Here is a 5,895-nt window from a genome sequence, read left to right as displayed (position 1 = left end):
AGTAGGTATGAAGGTCAGGGAGTGCTATTCTTCCCACTTCATTTTTGTTTTTTGGAAGTGCTTTGATTATTTGGGATCCTTTTCCTTTCTTCATAAACTTTCCAATTGCCTTTTTCTATTACTTTTTAAAAATTTTATTATTTGTGTGTGTGTGTACCATCAAATCGAATCTGACTGGTACAAAAGAGATTGTCCCTCCTTCTCCAGCAGAGGATCTGGTGGATTCGAACTGTGTACCTCTGGGATTGTGGTGCATCTTCTTGCCACTAGGCCACCAGAGCTCCATTTTTTCTATTAATTTGAAAAAGGAATTTGGTATCTGTATTGGGATTGTATTGAACTTATAAACTCCTTTTGGTAGGATTGTCATTTTCACAATATTTAATCTTCCTATCCATGATCAGGGAACAATTTTTTTTCCATTTCTTTAGGTTTTTTATTGTTTCTTGCAGAAATTTTCTGTCGTTTTCTTTATATAGGTCTTTTGTATCTCTAGTTAGGTTCACTCCCAACTATCTCACTTTGTGGTTGGCTACTGTAAATGGTATTGCTTTCTTGGTTTCCTTTTTTGAGTTCTCTTTGTTACTGTAGAGGAATTCCACTGATTTTTTTTATATTGATCTTATATCCTGCCGCTTTACTAAATTGGCTTGCTAGGTTATCCACTTCTTAAATAACAGGCCTTTGAAAACCTTATGAACTCTAGAGGAATGGAGATAGTTATAGTAGTTGAAATGATAAAAAAAATTTATAAATATTTAATAATTGGAATGTGGAATGTACATAGCTTGAATTTTGGAAAGCTGGAAATTGTTAAACATCAATGGAACTTATGAACATCAACATACTAGACATTAATGAGATGAGGTGGACAAGCTTTGGCCACTTTGAATCAGGTAAGCATATGGTATACTACTCTGGGAATGAGAAACAGAAGAATGGTGTTGAATTCACAGTCAAAAGTCAATTTAAAGGTCTACCCTGAAATGCAATGTTGTGAGTAATAGGATAATATCCATACGCACGCAAGGAAGACCCATTAACACGACTGTTATTCGTATGTACCTTCCTACATCTGGAGCCAAAGAAGAAGAGAATGAGAATGTTTATCAAATATTGCAGCCCAAAATTGACTGAACATGCAATCAATGTGTGTTAATGATAATTGGTGACTGGAATGCAAAAGTGGGAAACAGTAAAAAAAATAGTACTTGGAATATATAGACTTGGTGATAGTAAGGAGACTAGAAATAGAATGCTTGAATTTTGTATTTGCAATGATTTATTCATTGCAAACACTTTTTTTAAAAGACACAAATGACAACGTTACCCAGGGATCTTACCTGGTGGGCAGCATAGGGATCAGATTGACAACATTTGAGGAAGAAATTGTTGGAAAAGCTCAATAACAGTAGTCAAAACAAGGCCAAGGGCAGACTGTGAGTCAGATCATCGATTATTGGTGTTATTGTTGTTGTTATGTGCTGTCGATTTGCCTGTGACTCATAGCGACCCTATGGATAACAGCTCAGAAGTTAGCCATGTCCTGAGCTAGTCTCACTGATTCTGACACACCGCCCTAGTTACTGTATCAATCCATCTCATCCAGGTTCTTCCTCTTCTGCGCTGTCCCTCCACCCTTCTGAGCATGATATCCTACTCCAAGGATCAGTCCCTCCTGGCCACATACCCAAAGTATGTGAGACAGAGCTTCAAAATCCTAGTCTCCAAGGAAAAACTTGGTTTTGCCCTCTCCAAGACAGATCTATTTCTTTTCTTTTTTTATTTTCAAAAGAAATTGATTGTTTATGCATTTTTTAAAAATGTTATGCTGTTTTTCTTGGTTGTCCATGGTATGTTCAAGATTCTTCTCTAACACCACAACTCAACTCTTCTTCTGTCACCCTTAGTCATTGTCGAGCTTTCTGATGCATAGCAAGTAATTGCAAAGACCGTAGCCTGGATCAGACTCACATTGTTGCTTCTCAGTACTCTGGAGAGGTCCCTAACAGCAGATTTACCTAATACAATGTGTCTTTTGATTTCCTGACTGCTAATGTCAAGCGTGTTGATTATGAAGCTGAGCAAGCTGTAACTGTTAACAGCCTCAATCTCTTCTCCATCCATCATGAGAATCTTTGTCTTCTTGATATTGAGCTTCAATCCACATTGAAAACTACAGTCCTTGACCTTTTGCAGCAAGAGCTTCATATCTGTCTCAGTTTCAGCAAGAAAAGTTGTGTCATCTGCATAATGTAGTCTTCCTCCAAACCTGATGCCACATTCCTCCTCATAAAGTTCAGCCTCTTGAATGATCTGTTCTGTGTATAGATGGAAAAGGTATGGAGAAAAGATGCATCCCTGACACAATCCCTTTCTGATTTTGAACTATGCAGTGTTTCCTTGCTCTATTCTGAGGACTGCTTCCTCATACAAGTACAGGTTTTGCATAAGCACTATCAAGTATTCTGGGATTCCCTTTCTCCTCAGCGTTAACCAAAACTTGTTGTGATGCACACAGTCGAATGCCTTTGCATAGTCAATTAAACACAGATATTCCTCTGATACTCTTTACTTTGTTTAATGTTCATAGGGTTTTCAAAAGCCTTTTATTTAGGAAGTAGATGCCCATCCTGCTTCCTAGTTTGTCTTAATCACGGAGTTTCGCTAAAACTGGTCCGTGATAGGAAACCATTCTAAAATTTGACAAGCCAGTGGCAAAGATTTCAGTATCACAGCAAATGCAAGTAATTTCAGTACAGCAAACTGACAGACAAGTACTGCACCACTTAGAACAATGATCTCTCCAAATGCAATCAATAGCAGACTGACTTTTAAATAAAAATTCCCTCCCACCAGATCCTGTTTGCCCACACAAGAGGTTTTCCACGCAACCTGATTGTAAATGAGATTAGATACCGTTACACTGGATTGATAAAACAATTAGAAATGACCAGTTTATCCATGACTTTCAGGTAAATCACAAACACTCATCAGGATCCAAATTCACCAAGCTAAAAGGCTCACTCACAGGTAGGACCAGACCAACTTTTAAACCAACTTTTAAATACAAAGGCCTACTCACCAGAGATGCATTGCACTGGGAATATCTGCAGTTAGGGACCTTTCCAAATTATTTAGGAGGAGTGATGTCAGTTTGAGGACTAAGGGGTCTCTGATTCAGGCCATAGTCTCTCCAGTTACTAGCTATGCATCAGAGACCTAGACGATGAATAAGGATAACAAAAAAAGAATTGATGCCTTTGAGTTGTGGTGTTAGAGAAAAGCACTGAACATCCAATGGACAGCCAAGAGAACAGATAGATATGTCTTGGAGGGAGTGCAACTGGAGTGCACTTTGGAGACAAGAATGATGAGGCTTTGCCTCACATAGTTTAAACATCTAGCTAGGGAGTGCTATGCTTTGGAGAGGGACATGATGTTGGGAAGGGTGGAGGGTTGGCAAAGTAGAGGAAGACCCTCAACCAGGTGGATTGACATAGTGACTGCTGGAGTGGCTCTTGTGTGTCAGAAAGTGCGAGTATGGCATAGAACAAGCCTGGGTTCAGCTCTTTTGTTCATAGGGTAACTATGAGTTGTACTTGGGTAAACCCACCTTGTTTTTCTGTAGTTCTCTGTCATGTATTGTTCCAGTCATTTCTGGATAATCTTCATTCAGGATTTTACTTGCATGTGATATGAGTGACATTGTACAATAATTTCCACGCTCTTTCGGGTGGCCTTTTTTTGAAATGTGAATAAATATTAATATTTTCCAGTAAGTTGGCTGGGTGGTTGTCCTCCAGATTTCTTGGTGAGTACATCCAGGGCAGCATCTGTTTGTTGAAATATGTCAATTGGTATTCCATCAATTCCTGGGGCTTTATTTTTTCCCTAGTCCATGAGAGCAGCCTGAACTTCCTTCTTCATCACCATTGCCTCTTGATCATATGTTGTTTCTTGAAATTCTTTTGTGTCAGCCAATTCTTTTTGTGCAGTGACTCTGTATACTCCTTCCATTTTCATCTAATACTTCCTGGACTATTCAATATTTTACCGATAGCATCCTTAATTAAAATAAGTTCACAGGAACCAAGATACAGTTTTTAATCCATTCTATCTGAATTTCAAGATCATCTTATGTATAAGTTTGAGGCATTGAACAACAATGATTGAAGACCCAATGAATTGGGATGATATAAATGATACCACCTCTTAAGAAAGCAGAAAGTTCATTACAGAAAGGAAGGAGAAAAGAAAAAAATCAAAATGGTCAGAAGAGAGTCTGAAAATTGCACTAGAGCATCAAGAAGTCAAAACAAAAGGAAAACATGCCAAAGTAAAAGAGCTAAATAGATTTCAAAGGGCCAGAGGACAAAACAAAGAGTTATGATGGAATATGCAGAGAGCTGCAATTAGAGAATAAAAAGAGAAGAACTTGCCCTGCATTTCTCAAGCTAAAAGAACTGAAAAACGTATGTAAGCCTCGAGTTTGCAATATTGGAAGATGTTATGGGTAATATGTTGGCTGACCCAGCAAACATCAAAAGAAGATGGAGGTGGCGGGAGTTGCCACTATGGCGGCGGCGCTGGAGAAGGGGTCACAGCTGGAGAAAGAAGGTCATATGGAGAAAGGGGTGCAGGTTGCTGCGTGGTTGCAAAAAAATATTTGGAGATCATCCCATCCCACATTATGAGGTGAACCCACGGACCACAGAGATTCTCTATCAACTGTCAGAACGGAACAAGACCCGGGACAGGTATGTCTCCCTGGTAATAGAGGATTTGAAACAGAAAATAAGCAAGTATGACTCAGAAGCTAAGCATCTTCAAGACCTTCTAATGGAGAGTGTGAGTTTTTCCCCCACCAAGCTCTCTAGTGCTGGTTCTCGGTATCTGAATGCTTTGGATTGAAATTGCAGTGGTGCTTGAAACAAAGGACACCTCACTAGTTTTACTCCTGCAGTGAATGATTTGACCACCAATCATTATCATATCAAATCAAAAAATGGAAAAATAAACTCTGAATTATCAAAACTTGAAAAAATCTGACTGGAACACTAATATTAGAAAAATGTCTAAAAGAGGACCTCAAGAAAGCAAAGCAGCATCTGTCTAGGGAAAAGGTGAAAACTGACCAGCGTCTCCAGAACATGAACTTCCTAAAAGCAAAATCCGAGGAGTTCAGATGTGGAATCAAAGCATCAGAGGAGCAACTTTCAGCCAGGGGCATGGACGCTTCTTTGTCTCATCAGTCACTAGTAGCTCTCTCGGAGAAACTGAAAGAGCTTAAAACGGCAGACTACAACTTTGAAGAAAAAAATTGGGATCCTACTTAGATCTAATGCCGAATCCATTACTTGCTCAAGTGAAAATTGAAGAAGCAAAGAGAGAATTGGAGCCTGCTGAAGCTGAGCTTACACAGAGAGTGGAGATGATGGGACTGTGACCATGGCCCACAAAGAGTTTTCCCTAGTAAACAGAATAGCTCTTCAAAGAATGCTTTTCCTCTTGGCATCTCTTAGTAACTTAATTTCTGTGTCTTAAGTGAAATAATAATGTCATTATGGATACGATGCTGTTCTCTGTTTGTATTTTTTTTGCCAAATACTGTTTATATTAAGAAGCATTTTCTCTTTTTTATTTTAATAAAAACCCTTTACTCTTGGGAAGAATAAGAAGAAGGAGGAGGAGGAGGAGAGAATACACAGAATCATTGTACCAGAAAGAACTGATTGACACTGAAAAATTTCAGGAAGAAACATCCTGGATGTGACCACCAAGTTGTGCCAAGAAATCTGGAGGACAACCACATGACCAACTGACTGGAAGAGATCTATATTTGTTCCCATTCCAAAGAAAGGTGATCTGACAGAGTGTAAATTATTGAAAAAT

At 38.8% G+C, this 5,895-nt stretch overlaps 1 pseudogene; it reads left to right on the top strand.

The window, feature by feature from the left end:
• Positions 1 to 4,577: 4,577 nt before the first annotated feature.
• On the top strand, positions 4,578 to 5,449 carry LOC102862012 (annotated as a pseudogene).
• The last annotated feature ends 446 nt before the right edge of the window (positions 5,450 to 5,895 follow it).

Source organism: Elephantulus edwardii, unplaced genomic scaffold (assembly GCF_000299155.1).
Source record: "Elephantulus edwardii isolate Elephantulus edwardi_28Jun2011 unplaced genomic scaffold, EleEdw1.0 scaffold00378, whole genome shotgun sequence".
In the NCBI taxonomy this organism is placed as follows: domain Eukaryota; kingdom Metazoa; phylum Chordata; class Mammalia; order Macroscelidea; family Macroscelididae; genus Elephantulus; species Elephantulus edwardii.
The sequence above is the reverse complement of the archived record's forward strand: the minus strand, read 5'-3'. Positions and strand labels throughout refer to the sequence as shown.